The sequence below is a fragment of the Lytechinus variegatus genome, chromosome 8 (assembly GCF_018143015.1).
Source record: "Lytechinus variegatus isolate NC3 chromosome 8, Lvar_3.0, whole genome shotgun sequence".
NCBI classification, from domain to species: domain Eukaryota; kingdom Metazoa; phylum Echinodermata; class Echinoidea; order Temnopleuroida; family Toxopneustidae; genus Lytechinus; species Lytechinus variegatus.
The window spans coordinates 37,625,081-37,641,344 of NC_054747.1; the positions used below are offsets into that span (position 1 = coordinate 37,625,081).

Genomic DNA, 16,264 nt, shown 5'->3' on the forward strand with positions numbered 1-16,264 from the left:
GATGACGAAACAGTGGCGGACGACACTTGTGTTGTATTATTCTGATTCCCTGCTAAAGTTTCCCGTGTATTTGAGTTCAATAAGGCTGCTGCTGAATAATTGGAAATTTGGACATTGCCATTCGATGATACTGGGATATTACTATGTAATGATGGATTCGAGGAAAGCTTCATCACAGTCTCTGTATTACTGCTATCATCAATGCCTCCTGTTCCCAGGGTTTCTTGCATAAGACTCTCCAATAATGCTTCTGTAGCCATCTCTTGATCATCACCAATATCAGCATTATTATCGGAGCTTGGAACGGTAGGCAAAGGAAAATCTATTTTCTTACTCTTCTCCTTATCTTTCTCTTTATCCTTGTCTTTCTTTTTCTTTTCTTTCTCTTTGGACTTTGACTTTTTCTTCTTTTTCTTCTTGTGTTTGCCCTTGCTGGAGGATGTATCCATCTCATCTGGGAGATCATAGATCTCGATTCCTGGTTGAGTCGTCTGATGACCAAATATTCCATTTGTGTTTTTGATCACTGACTGATTGGCTGCATGACCATGGGAATCGTGCAGATCTCCAAGTTGCATAGGAGATGTCTCAGAATGAGTGGAGAAAATGCTCTCGGTTGCTTTGGCCAGGATGTCATTGGCAGCAAAGCCACTATTTCCTTGTCCTCTTCCTTGATCACTATGAGTTGATGTGGTTTCAATGGCAAGAGAGGTCATCAGGTCATTACCCTGAAAGGAATTTGAAACCACCTTGGATGAGGAAGATGCCGGGATGGTGCTACTATCTAATAGATGTGCCTGGCTAGAAGCAATAGGAGCAGGTTGGGTCATGGCAATGCCACCGGAGGCAACGGCAGCTCCAGATACCGATGCAGAAACTTGGTTGCCAGCACTTTCCATGGTGGCAGCAGACTGAACAGGTTGCGAGGCAATACTTTCAGACCCCTGCATTTTTAGCTGCTGCTGTGGTTGATGTTGCTGTTGAGGTTGCTGCTGCTGCTGACCTTGTTGAATAATGGTGTTCGTCTGTTGGACACCCTGTTGAACACCCTGCTGGACATTACTCTGGTTTTGCTGCAAGATGACAGGTATGAGTTGTCCATTCTGCTGGATGTACACAATGTTCTGGGTTACAGGAGGTTTAGGAACCACCTGCATGGGCATTTGCATGTTCACACCACCTGAAAGGATCGTATTTGAAGGCTGTTGGAGGATCACCTGACCCTGACTGGTCATCACAACCGTACCTTGTTGATTGGCAGTAGGGTTCATCGGTAATCTAACAGTGACAGTGTTAGGAGCTATTGGTTGCACGTTGGATTGGGGAGGCTATGGGAGAGTTTGGCTTACGGGAGTCTGGTGGGAGAGGGCAAAGGTTCTTTAATTTCGGCTGTGCAGGTTGTTTCTTCTTCACTGGAGTCTTGGGTTGGATTGCACTGCCTCGAGTCCCAACGACATTGACGCCCTGCTGAGAGGTAAGGATCACCTGCTGTGGCTGATTCATCTGTGGTGCGATTCGAACAGGGATATACTGCCCAGGTTGACCAGGTAACTGGATCAGCACAGTCTGACCTTGCGACTGGACCGGTTGCTGCTGAACTATCCTCACACCACTCCCTGTCCCGGACTGCAGGAGGACTTGGTTCTGCGATGCTGGTGTGGTGATCGGGGTACTTATGACCTGCGTTACAGCGGTGGTGTTCTTTGATTCCGCAGTTGTTGTATTAACCTGCCCGACAGAGCTATGATTTGAAGCCTCATGCGTGCAGGTAATTGCCGAGATGCCTTGCCCGCCTTGGCTCGTGGCAGACACAGCATTGTCCTCTCCAGTTTGGCCCATCGGCTTTGGAAGCGGCGACTGTCCCTCCGCTTCTGGTCTTTCATTGCCAACCACATTGATTTGATTGTTTGCTAAGGTCAGCGATGGCTTGGAATCGGTTCCTGACCTGCTTGTAGTCACCAGCAGCATTCCACCTTGATTACCTCCACCCTGCATGACATTGCCATCCATCCTGTTCCCACTCGCGATGGGTATCGTCATCTGATTCGTAGGCATTGTGACAAGGTTGGGAGACCCCATGACTGCAGTTGTAGGAGACTGAATGATGATGTTCTGACCGGCTCCTAAGTTCTGACTGCTCCCCAGCAGCTGTTCATGAGGGGGTTCCGATTTGTAATTTCTCTTTCCTTTGCCCTGCATGACAGCTTTCATGTGAGTTTTAATGTCAGTGTTGATATTCATTGTTTTCAGAAATTCCGACCAGTCTTCCTTTTCCTTCTTCAGCTTGGCGTTCTCTTCCATGAGACGTTTGATTTCATCAACTGTAGAGGAGAGAAAGTAAAGGAAAATCATATATTAGTATTTCTTGCATGTAAATGGTATCGAGATGAGATCATAACATGCAAATTTCTTCAATGGAATCTTATCTACTTGAAATTTAATGCTCAAGGATCTTATTAGATCTTGTCAAATTGCATTGACAAGCAATATTGGCTACATGAAAGTTCAAGTACTTTCACACAATAGCCAGGGTTCTATGAATCATCTTGTGTGATTGCACATGATGAAGCAATTAAATGTTTTAGTATATGTGAAAAAATTGAGTTTTTAGTTTTCTGTAATAGAAATTTGAATATTGTGGAAAAGTGAACAAAAAAATATCAAAATTTAATGCTACAATGGACAGAAACCTACAGCTCTAGACCATACAATTTGTAATTTGTTTGGTTCTTATTTGCATTACATTGGTCGTGACTGACATGTCAGAAAAACTTGGTATTACATGTGAATGAAAGATACAAAGGAAAACTGGCACAAGACAAATGGCAAATCTGTCAGAAATATTTTCTAGAACAGAAGGTTTGATCAATTTGAGCAGGAAATGACTTGTAAGTTATTTTTGAGTCCTTTTTTGAAGATTTGACTTATTTCTGTAAAATAACAAAAGTAATGCAGCTTTTAACTACATAAATGCATACATGTACATTGACGCTATGAAGTCTGTTGACATACAGAGGTGTCATGTCATCATCAAAGAAGTCGGGCCGATGAGCAGGGCAATAAAGGACAATTCTCAGAGGCTCACAAATTGGTTAAGCTAGACTATCATACAGATTAGGAGTAAAATTCTCGTTTTCTTTTCACCTGCATTGTAAAACTGTCTTGTAAAATACAGGGATGCCAATTAGAATTGATTTTAAAAAAAGGTCTGAAAATCATCTAGAATGACCCCTTGCCTACATGAAAATGTTGTTTTCTATGGTGGAAAATATAATGAGAAAGTCTGAAGTCAGAATTTAGTCTGCAACAAGGCATCCCTGAAAAGAAAGTAAAACTAAACTGTCAAAACTTAGTTGCTCATATCCCATTTTGATTAAATTGCCAGTGTTATTCTTGTTGTTGTTTTTTCATATCTTACCCCTTGCCTACATAACACCTTTAAGCTTACCTTCTGATTCTGGTGCATTTTGGATCATAAGGTGCTGGCATTTCTTCTGAAGCTCTATCACCAGATTGTAAGTATCTTCAAGGATCTGTACTTTGCTCTGGAATCAGGAAAATGTACATAAAGAAAAGAAATAGAAATTTATTACAACTTACATCCCTGTGTAACCTCTATTAGAGTTATTTTACAATGTACAACGCCTACTTTAATAGCTTGCTGTATGCGAGTAAATGGGAGGCTGAATGTCACACAATCGTACCATTGCACACACGACGTACCATCCAAAATGTACCATTGCCCAGCTTTAGGAGGTGACGTCATAATACGATTCAATTCATTGCACTTAGTAAAAAATGAAGATGAAATACGCGCATAGCTTGCTGGCTACATGCGCAATGCTGCCAGAGGTCATTTGCGTTTGTGGGATTTTGCTTAAAATTCACTTTCAATGTTTTTGCTCTCTTTTCATAGATTACTTCAGGGAAAAACTTTTTCTCATATTTTCGCTAAACTCTGAGCAGTGTACAACACAAATAGCAAATATTCTTATTCGTGCAATGGTGCGAGATTTTGAATTCGGTGAAAGAAAGAGACACTCTATTCAACTCGGCTAACGCCTCGTTGAATAGAGCATCTTTCTTTCACCTCATGCAAAATCTCGCCCCATCTTAACTCATGCCTATTCGCTATTTGTATATATTCATGTACAATCTCTCATAAGTCAAAACTTTTCCTCAAACCTTCTCACTATGAGCACCAAATACCCTACACAATAAGCGGATGGTCTACACAATCTTTATCTAGACTTTACATTCCATTGGTTTATGTTCAATTGGTCTAATGCCAATTCGTCCCATTACCAACTGGTCCACTATCATTTGGTCTACCATCATTTGTCCACATTGCTTATTTGCCATTCCCTCCACTCACAATTTTGTCTAATTTCAGTTGGTCCAATAGCCATTTAGTCCTATACATTTTGTTTGGCCATCTAATAGGACTCAGTGTTAATTGGGCGAAATTAATGAATTTAAAATAGATATTAGACCAACTGGTTATGAGGAAAATGGACTTTATACACACTGGTGATTAGTAGTACTAGTGATTAGACAAAGTGATTATTGGTGCTTATTGAACTAAATGGTTGTTTGATGAAAAGGTGATGGACAGATTACATTAGACTAAATGAAGTTAGACCATGTGATAAGTGGACCAGTAGGCAATAGACAAATTGACAATTAACCCATTCCATCTTGTCTTATCCCATAAGGCCTAACCCTTGTATGTCTACAACCAATTCATCTCCTTACAATTTGCCAGCGATCCCATTTAGCCAATTAACCATTTTGTCTACTACGCAGTTTATAGTTCATACATGCACATGTACCCATTTTCTCTTATTTCCAGTTAATACATCAAGGCTATATCCATCCTGTCTAATATTCACTTGGTCTAAACTTAATATATATACATAAGGTTAGATGATTTTTTGTTTTCCTTATTCTTATTTGAAAAAATGAAAAAGATGCTGCATAGATGTAGTAGAAAATTATTCCAACTAGGAATCAGACTCAATGAGAATTAGGCTACAGACCAATCAGCAATGAGACAAAATTGATGGTACACTGTAAATCAAATCGCTTTTTTAGCCCATGTGATAAAAACATTTGAATGCATGAACTGCATGTAAATGCAAATCAGCATAAACTGTACAAATCGCATGAAGAACAATATCCTACATAGATTAAATCCTGAATAGTGATTGGTTCAAATAGCATCATGTGACCAAGTATATTCTAACTATGATGTTGCGTATCAATGTCAGACCTCCATATATTTTTTATATAACTCTTACTTGAGCTTATCTCTTGGGAGGTCAGTCAGAGCGAGCTTTCGCTCCCGAGCAAGTCCTGTGATGCCTTGGCGCAGGCACATCCGCATTCCACCGAGCAGGGCACTTCGGAAAAAGTAGCTCATTCAACACAAGTAACCAGACTCTGCAGGCTCATCGCATAGATTTTGGTTTTGATTTATTAGAAGTAGGATAAAACAAAAATATATCAGCCGTTTCCTTTGAAAGAATAGTGGGAATTATTAATCCTCGGTTGGACTGGCAAAATAACTATTATTCCTCGGGACTTCACCCCTCGGGAAAATATAGTAATTGCCAGACCAACCTCTGAAAAATAATTCCAACTATACTTTCACAAAGCCTGGTATATTTCTAAATTTTTCAATTATGACGCATGTCTGGTGTGCGGATTATCAGAATCAAATAAAGTTTACAGTAACTTACTCTTCTGGCATCTTGTTTTGGGAGAATCTCAATGAGTTTGTTGATGCCCTCATTGAGTTTTGACTTTCGTCTTTTCTCAATCTCCGCATGGTGCGATTTACGCTTGACCCTCTCCACATCCTCCCTGTTTAAAAAAAAATAAAATAAAACAAAGATTAATCTCGTGAGAAAAAGAAATATAAAACGTTAATTAAAAAAAAAGTCTTTGTATTTCATACACGTACAAACAAACTAATTGAGTAAGTGACATCGGGGGGGGGTTCATAAATAGCTTGTTAGATGTTAACATGACAAACAAGTTCTCCCCTGGGGAGCTTTTCATCAACGTTCGATTCCGACAAGTTATCAGATCTGACATCTTTCTCTGATGTTGATTGACTTGAGAGGCATTGTTACTATGGTAACTGTTGGTTAAAACAGGATTTGTCTGATAAAACGTCCGACAAGTACTTTCACGTAACACTCCCCAGTTTTATCCTTGTTTAATAGAATACTTGTGCTTCTCAGCAAATCAAGGTCAAGGAAAGTCTTCAGATCTGACAACCTGAAAGATGACATTGTTGAAATGCTCCCAATTTTGATGACATCTCTTGTGTTGTGCCAGTTATTACATGCATCTCTAATAGATTCATAGATTCGAACCCACAACCCCCTGTTTCAGAGTCCGAAGACTATTCCACTGGGCCACAACGCTCCACATCACATGAACACATTGTAGGGGCATTACATGATCAGCACTTGGTCCTTGTTTAATCAGCTCAGGGGTATCAAACAATGTAGGCATCTTACGATCAGCGCATGATCGGTAGTGCAGGGGCTGGTGATCCCTTAGTGGCCTCTGTACAGCTGTCTCTGGCCCTCTGGCCTAACGCATAAAATCATACAATTGCTTTGATGAACTTGATTTTAAAAATTGATGAGAAATATCTCTTACTCACCCTTCAATGTCAGTTGAAGTACACGTATCAAATGTGGTTTCCAATGCACCAGCAGCATTGATGGTTAATAGCGCAGCTTGAACCGTATCTGAAATGAACAAATTTAGCAATACATTGTAAGGTTAATAAGGCCCATCTTAAAGGGGAATCCAACTCAAATAAAAACTTGTTTTTTAGAAAAAGAAGAATCAGACAAGTTGATAGGTGAAAGTTTGAACAATATTGGACAACCAATAAGAAAGATATGATTTTTTAAAAGTTGTAAATATTGGTAATCACTATACCCATGGAGACTTCAAATTGGCTGCATATGGGATGTCATAGTGATGTAAGGCAAGGACTACTCTTCCATGTACTCCAATACATATTATGGCTAAAATGTCATTTTTCCCAAAGGTTTTATTTCAAATTATATTTTTCGTTCATAAGGACATAAAACAATTTACTACCTGGATTATATTACGATTACTGCCCCAGGGGAATGGGTACTTAGGAGAAAACCACAAATCCTGATAATAAAGTAAGAACATGTTCCAGTCGTTTGTAAAATTATTCGTAACTTTACGAACAGCTCTATGAAGCACCCACCAGATCAACATCAAGTACTTGTATATGGAAATCCATCAACATCCTAACTTTTTCTTTTGGATATTTGCACAATGTCCTTTGAAAACAAGAGAAGCACAGTGAATTTTCAAGAAAACTATGAATGTACATGTATGAATAGACATCACATCCAGAAAATATTTTGAACGAACAATTAGATAGTTGTCTGATGCATCAATCGCAACTGTTGCATATACGACAGGGGACAGGGCCCTGGAATTATATTTTGACGGGGGAGGGGGGTAGGACCTCGAGTGCAAGGTGTAAACAGGGGGTCTTGATTGGGAACAATGAACTAGCGAGCAGTGTGAAAAGAAGGGTCTAGGGAACCGCATATCTTGTCAGTGCAAGAATGCCCTTTTGCAATGCACCTGTAAGCATGCTGGGTGTTTTCACGCGCATGTAATGTGCGAAGGTGTGGTGGTACAGTTAGCAGGCACAAATTAATTTTTCATTTTAGGGGGCTACTTTTCACAAGTTACTGCTTAAATCTGCAACATTGGATTAGTTTAAACTTTGCAATGAATGGGGATTTTCCAAGGCTCCTGGGAGTTTCATCTGAGCATTTTGGGGGTGAAATTGCTTCAAGCCCTCCAGTAATTTTTTCCCCAGTTTTAAGGGCGTTCTTGCATCGACACAACGATATTGATGTGTATGTGCTACATGTATTTACCACAATATGAGAGCAGGTGGGTGTTTCATAAAGCTGGTGATCATTTCTTGTGGTAAATTGCAAACACCAAAACTCTCATTGGCGATGGTTTATTAGTGCGTAAGAAAGGTTCACCAGTCGTTCTTAAAGTCACTCTTAACTTACGAACAACTTTATGAAACGACCCCCTGGTCTCCAATGAAGAATTCAAGTAGGCAAAGATTTTTTTCAAAGGGCACTTTTTCATACAAAAGGCATCAATTGTAAAATGTACTTTATTAATGAATTGGATCACTATACAGTATCAATTCCACAGCCAAGAAGGCAATTATTTGGGCTGTAAGTCTGTACAAATATTTTGAAGAGCATCAAGGTCATTCTGATGGCATCAGATGCCATGGCTTTGGATTCAAGCCCTGCATGAGCGTGCTCCATTTCTATAGCGAGCACTCTTATATATCTTTGTCTGTAGTAGTCAATATCATGTCACAGAGCACTACATCTACATGTATGGTTGTCGTTGGGAGACTCTGAATAACAAGCAAGCTACATGTTAATCATGCAATTACAGCCAAAGACCAGAGCATGCGACCACAGCCTCCTTGCTTCTTTGCGTACTTTGCATGTGAATGTTTGGGATTAAACTTTTAAGGTGGTATTAATTCAGATTGTCCGGACTGAGCAGCTTTTAAACGGTTTCTAAGCAATACTGAGTACCTAGTGAACTTTAGCAGGGATTTCAATCCAAACTTGGTCATAAAATAATATGTGGGAAAGGAGAAAAATAAGTTAAACAGAATGGTAAAAGTTTGACAGAAATCAGACAAGCAATCAAAAAGTTATGACTGTTTTAACATTGAGATCCCTAAAATTATGTAAATTTCAAATTGGCAACTGGGTAAGTTTTTATGACAAGTGGGAAGGACAACTTTCTCATACATTTAGGCCATGTAAGGATTTGTGGTTTTCTCTGACGTACCTACACATATTCCCCTGGAGCGGTAATCCAAACATAACCAATGGAGCATAATGCTTTATATCTTCAAGAAAGAAAAATATAGTTTGAAATAAGAATTTTAAAAAAAATGACAACTTTATGAACCGTGTAATTGGAGTGAATGGAGGGAAGTCCTTGCCTTACACCACCGTGACACCACCACCTTTTAAAAATTCAAAACTTTCTCACAGTTTGTCAGATTTAATCAATTTTTCTTCTTGAACCAATAATAACTATTTATTTGGGTTGGATTCCCCTCTAAATTGAGGTCTTAAAAAGTGTTATCAAGGCAGCATGTCCTGTATCATATTGTAATAGTGCTCTCACCCCCCCCCCCCAAAAAAAAAAAATAATAATAATAATAAAATGAATGAATCAATCAATCAATCAATAATAAGGAGATCAATCAGTAGATGAGAGAGGTTCAAATCCTGTTGGCTCCAAGATTTTTTCGGTTGCAGTTTTATCATTGATAATTAATTTAAGCAAATCATGTACATGTAATCACTCCTTGCTTCAAGAAGTAGATTAGCAAATCTTATGCATAGTGTTTCACAAATTTATTATCAATTACAAGATATGTAATTGATTTTGGGACCAGAAATGGTCTTGCAAGTGAGTATAAGTTTCTTTTTTTCTCTCTTTCAATGATTTTTTATTTTCATAACTTCGTATACATATAACAAACATAATCATTATACATACTATATACAAAGTGACATAAAATACAAAACAAAGCAAAATAAAAAAAAAAGGAAAAAAAAATAGAAAACATTCCAGGATTGAATGGTTATGACAACACATTGGATTTCGTTTTCCATCAAGCTGCCCAAACTATTACATGAATGAGGGAAAATAGAGTTTTCCATTTCTTTTCAAACTTTGATAATTGTTTATTCTGAATGCCAATTTTCTATTTTGTATATTTGTTTCAGCTTTACACAGAACAAATTATCAAAAGATGGTAAAATATTCAAATGTCTGCATGTATAAATCATTTGTTTAGTTACAACTAAGCATTGATTCAAAAGTGATTTATGTGGTCTTCCATCTGATACCCAACAAAATATCTTCATCATTTAGTTGTAAATTAATATTAAATTTTGGATACCACCATTTCAAAATTCTTCCCAAGAGGTACATGCATGCTGACCTTCTGTGAAAAAATGCTCCGTTGTTTCCACCTCTAGTTTACAAAAGGTGCATAATTCAGATTCTACAATTTTCATTTTATATAATCTTTTATTCAAGAGGAGAGTTCTTGTGTTTATTTTATATTGAAAAGTTCTACTCTAGTATAAGTTTCTTGTTCTGCATCTTCCATTAGTTTGACGTTGACTAGGCATGAAAAATTCTTAAAAAGAGTACAAAATATGAACCAAAAAAAGATATAGAAAAATTACCTCAATAATTCTTTTCTCAACTTTTTTCGAGATTGGCACAATTTTCTTTGTAGTGTATTTTCTGCATGAAGGAGTGCATTTTGTGGTGGAGTTCATTAAAGGAAAATGAAACCTTTGGAGCAAGATAGCTTGTGTGAAAACAGAAAACTCAAAGTTACTTCAACAAAAGTTTGAGAAAATTATGAGCATTTGAATATTGAGATCACTAAATGCTACGGAGATCCTCCTATTGGCAATGTGACAAAGATTTCTGTGATGTCACTTGTGAACAACTCGTATCAAATTCTCTGCGGAATCGAAAATGGCGAATTGCGCATGCGCGGAGATCTGTAGCAATTTTAGGTACGGACAAGTTGCTGTAGACCTCCGCGTATGCGCGGGGTATACTGCGATTCGGCTTAAAAGACAGTTCAATACTTCTTTCTATTTACCAATTTTGAGACATTTTGAAGAAAGGGCAAGGAGGGACGCGAGTTTGCTGAAAAAAATTGGGCGGCAGCGGCAGGCATGTCATTGATAATTTGAATGCGCGCTGCACTCAACTTCAAGACTCAGTCATGTCAGTTAGTCATTGATTGTCAATGTCAACTAACTAACTGAACTGTCAGTGTCACTGTCAACATCATCATGGTCAATCGATCCCATGCCTTTTTTTTTACGACACGTCGACCGTCTCTGAGACGAGACTGAGCTCTGTCCGTCCAAAAGAACTGAACATCTAGGTAACGTTTTCAAAGAGGATCTGCTAATCACCATAGTAAATGCAAAGTATTTCATGTTGGTCTAAACAAGGTTACAATGAATGCGAAAGTGACACTGAACTCACAAATGAACAAGTGACATCGAAACTGATTGCAATTATGGCGCGGTCACACACAAAGTGAGTGCAAGTCCCATTCATTCACGCACACAAATAAATTTTGCAACTGATCAAACTTACTGTCGGCATCTCCGTTTACAAGATTCTCTGCCATTCTTTATTCTTTACAAAACCTTAACGAAGAAAAATGTTGATGCGTTGCACAGTCTATGAAACATGAATTCGTGGGAAACGGTCATGCTATCGAAGCAATAATGATGTTACACGGCAGTGAAAATTTACATGTTTCTTGTGGCGTACGCTTTCTCGCCATCTTGAAAATTGCTCGAAATGCATATTCCTTTATTCCCGAAAGATGGCGCTACCACCTTTACAATTAATTTTTTTATTGATCAATATAATTTATAAAAAAAATTTTTATAAATATTGAGATGATTTTTCCTGCTTCTTTTTTTGTTGTTCAGTATGTACTTTTTTTGTAGAGTGTAGTGGTACTTGACTGAGGCCGCAATCACAAAAACACATGGCATTTGAAGGGGGCATTATTTTTTTGAGGGGTTAAACCCCGGGTATATGGAAGGGGGCCAGGGGGCTCTTAGCTTAGATGAAACGTCATTATTGCTTACAATTAAGTTCCTACCAATCTTCTTTTTTATGGACACAATAAAAATCGATAAAAGAAAAACCAATGAAAATTATGTATTTTACAACAACTTGTAGATCAAGTAGAGAGGGGTGGGGGGCGACGTACCGTTTGTCAATATTTCTCAAGTAGGCCTAATAATGAAAAGGAAGGGGGAGAAGAGAAAAACAAAAGGAGGTGGTGAGTGATCCAAGACGGCGACTGGGTCGTGCGATTGTTCACTTTTCTCCAAATTTTGACAATTGAAAAAGGAAATTGGGTTCCCCCCGCCATTGTAACAGGTAGACTGCCTCAATATGGTATTCTGATAGCAAATAAAAATATTAGACAACACTTGTGGTATAAAATTATGCTAATAATGCTGCAAAAAGTCAAGTATTGAGTTGTGAGATTTCAAGAAAGGGATTTACAAAAAAAAATATTACGAATTTGAAAGGACAAATCCACCCCAACAAAAAGTTGATTTGAATAAAAGATAAAAATCCAACAAGCATAACACTGAAAATTTCATAAAAATCGGATGTAAAATAAAAAAAAAAGAGTTATTACATTGTATAGTTTCGCTAAATTTCACCAAAAAAATAAAATGCACATTCTGGCTGATGGTATGCAAATGAGGAGACTATGACGTAATCCACTCACTATTATTATATGAAATATTCTAATTTTCTCATTATTGTCAAGTGAAACAACGATTAATTCCTCCATGAACATGTTGAATTAGCATTGTTTTATACTATATGGTTCAGTCAAGTTGGTCCTTATTGTCAAATCCGTAAAAAATTAATTATTTCATCATTCAAACACTAGTAAAAAAAGAAATGGTGAGTGATGGACATCGACTGACTCATTTACATGACACTTCTGTGCATATCACTGTTTTGTAAAAAAAAAATAAGCGAAAACTGTTAAATGCCTAACTTTCTTATTTTACATTTGAGTTTGATGTAATTTTCAGCGTTTTGCTAATTTGATTTTTCTCTATTTACTCGAATCAAAAATTTTCTTGGGTGGACTTTACCTTTAATTATAATTGCCACGAATATGGAAGATTTATCATGAAGCCCATTCCTTAGAGTGTGGTTTTAAATTCTAAAACCTATAAGGTTTACTATTATCAGAATTTCATCCAAGTTGTGTTGTGGATCTGCCATTCACATTTCGCCTTGCTCCGTGATATGACCGCGTGAGAGCAAAAAAAATTAAGAAATTGGAAGGCTAATTCCTGCCCAGCCTCATTTTCATACCCTTTGTTTCAGTGGGCAGTGCTCGCTCAATCATGAATAGTTTTCCAACTTTTTTGTGTCATTTGAAAGGTGACTTTATTGGCTTCCAAATATGTGTTTTCCTTCAATTGATATGTATTTTTTATTTGGCATGTCATTTAAAAAGTGTATAGTTTTTTGGGGGGCAAGCACTTTAGAAAGAGTATCTCTCATTCCAAAGATTTATAAGCCTATATAAATTATGTCTTCAAACTTGGATAATCTTAATTATGGTATTCTTTGCACATGTTGCAGATAGATAAAAGATAAATGGTTTATTAATAAAAATCAAGACATCATCGCGGCTAAGGCCGAATTGGGATGTATTCACAAGGTAATAAAGACACAAAAAACTGATTCAAACAATAACGCAGATAATTACAAAATAAATAATATGGATAAAGTATGGTATTGTTGTGGAATTTTGGAAAGGTATAAGAGAGAGGTGGGAAGGAGGAGAGGCAGATAGAGAGGGAGAGGGGGTGGATAGGGAGAGAGGGAGAGGGGGAGAGGGGGAGTGAATGGAAAGAGTTGAGCAGAAAGTCAGAAGAAAAGAAGGTACAAACATGAAAGAGGTAAAAACACGAAGTTGTAAGGCTGTATAAGAATAAACAAAGTTAGAAGAATTCGGAAGTAAAATATTATCCTAAACACATATTGGTATAGTGGTCCATTATCATTTACCGAATTGTACATTAAGAAAAAAGCAGTAGTATTTACAATTCAACATTTCGAAGAAAGAGAGGAAGAGGGATGGATAAAAAAGAGAGGGAGAAATATGGATAGAGAAAGACAATTGGGAGTTGCAAGGAAGGGAGAAGAATACAACATAGAGATCATACGAGTCCATCATTTAGTAAGTATATTGGAATATGTAAACTTTGATTTGCGCCAAAGTAAGGCATGACTGCAATGGATCCTACATTAGTTAGTAAACATATTTGCTGATTCCATTTTAATGAAATTAATAATAATTATGAATTAATAATCAATAATTTTTTAGGAGAGGAGTCTGCGCTGGTTTGTGATAAAATGCGAGAAGCAAAAAGGTTTTTTTCAAGGGTGGATCCAGGATTTTCCAAAGGGGACATTTTCGTACAGAAACAAATTAAATTATACCCCTTTCATAAATCCAATTATGCGGCTAATATAGCAGCATAATTTGGTCGTAAAACTGGAGGAGGACAAAAGTAATCTGCATTATTTTGATGCTGCTATTATCCGCATACTAGCAGCATCGGGACAAGATTTTGAGTTTATGAATGCATTTCCAAACAATGCGGATAATTGCCATGGTGCGGTCACAAGGTCACCCTTTCCCAATACAACCACATCGGAGGAGGCGTGCATGTCCATCAGTTGTCATGACGATTATCCGCCTTTTTCAGGACGAGCGCTCGTAAAATAATGCGGCTTATTTTCGGAGTTTGTGAACGCAATTTTTATTGAATCATCCGCATTATTACTCTTAGGCGGCTAATTCAATTGGAGGATAGGTTTATGAAAAGGGTATAAGACAAACCATGGACCTAGCTACTAGCAAACCAAAGGTCTTCATTCTCAATAAATTGTGATTTACAGATTTATGTCAGGAAAAAAAAATGACAACAAGCGAATCAATTGCCCCCGAAGAATCGATATAGGGACAATTTTTTTTTTTTTGCTTGTCAATTTATTTTCCTACGTCCCCCCTAAAATTTTTTGGGTTGAGAACCTTTTTTTTTTTAATTTCTTGCTTGTCAAAAATTGTTTGGTTGTCCCCTCCTAAAATTTTTGGCTTCCGCCGCCAATGTATAGGGACTGTAACATCGTTTCATATTTTGATTATCACGGATTCAAATTAAGGTCTAAAGAGTCCCTTCTTTTACAATTATTTAGTTGATTTCTTTCAGTTCTCTAAATAGATTCCTCACAAATAAAAAAAAATGGGGGCAATCATGTGAAAAAAACAAATAAAGAAGAAGAATTAAGGATAAAATGGAAAGGATCGTCTGAGCTTGTATTACATTTTATTTCAATTCATTGTTTTATACTCAAAGTTTATACCCCCCCCCTCAAATCCCCATCAGGCCTATATAACCTCAGGGCCCGTTGCAGAAAGATTTGCAATCAATCGCAACTCTAAAAATCATACGCAGTGATTTTCAACCAATCAGCAGCGCGCATTTGGGACTTGCATGAGATTGATTTTAGTGTGTTTAAACGCAACTCTTTCTGCAACGGACCCTGACCTCTGTTATGCAGGCATGTTATGCCGGATGTTATGTAATCAGAATTTTATTTCAAGTAAATGTGTCCAGTTTATAATTTTATACTATTGGACTTTACGTGGCCCTGCAAGCTGGGGGGGGGGGGGGAGTGGTGCTGAGAGTGAAGCACCCTAATGGCACCCCAATGTATTTTGGAAGTGTGTAAACATTGAAAAATGTAACCATCAGAGCCATCATTTTGTAGAGGAAACCCTTTTTTCATATTTCTTGGAACCAACTCGACCTCCATTTGGTAGTGAAAAATCTTTTTTCTTCCTTTTTTTTTTGCTTTCAAATCGACATCAGCACCACCCCCCCCCCCACCCCCCCAAAAAAAATCGTTCCCTTTGATGGACTTTGCTATATCATTATTAGCAGTATGTCCCCTCAGTCTAGGCATATGGGCGATCGACTTATCTCACAGGCTAAATCATAATCATTTTGACTGTATAGGCATGATAGGGATACAAAAAATGACAAGATAATAGAAAAATAAAATTGATTGATTTATTTATTTATTTACTTATTTATTTATTCATTTATTTATTGATTTATTTATTTATTGATTGATTGATTGATTGATTGATTGATTGATTGATTTATTTATTTATTGATTGATTGATTGCATGATTGATTGATTGCATGATTGATTGATTGATTGATTGATTGATTGCATGATTGATTGATTGCATGATTGATTGATTGCATGATTGATTGATTGCATGATTGATTGATTGATTGATTGATTGATTGATTGATTGATTGCATGATTGATTGATTGCATGATTGATTGATTGCATGATTGATTGATTGATTGATTGATTGATTGCATGATTGATTGATTGCATGATTGATTGATTGATTGATTGATTGATTGATTGATTGATTGTTTGATTGATTGTTTGATTGATTGATTGATTAATTGATTGACTGATTGATTGATTGATTGA

At 37.3% G+C, this 16,264-nt stretch overlaps 1 pseudogene; it reads right to left on the minus strand.

Moving 5' to 3' along the window:
* Window positions 1–172: 172 nt before the first annotated feature.
* Window positions 173–11,502, minus strand: LOC121419705 (annotated as a pseudogene).
* Window positions 11,503–16,264: the final 4,762 nt, after the last annotated feature.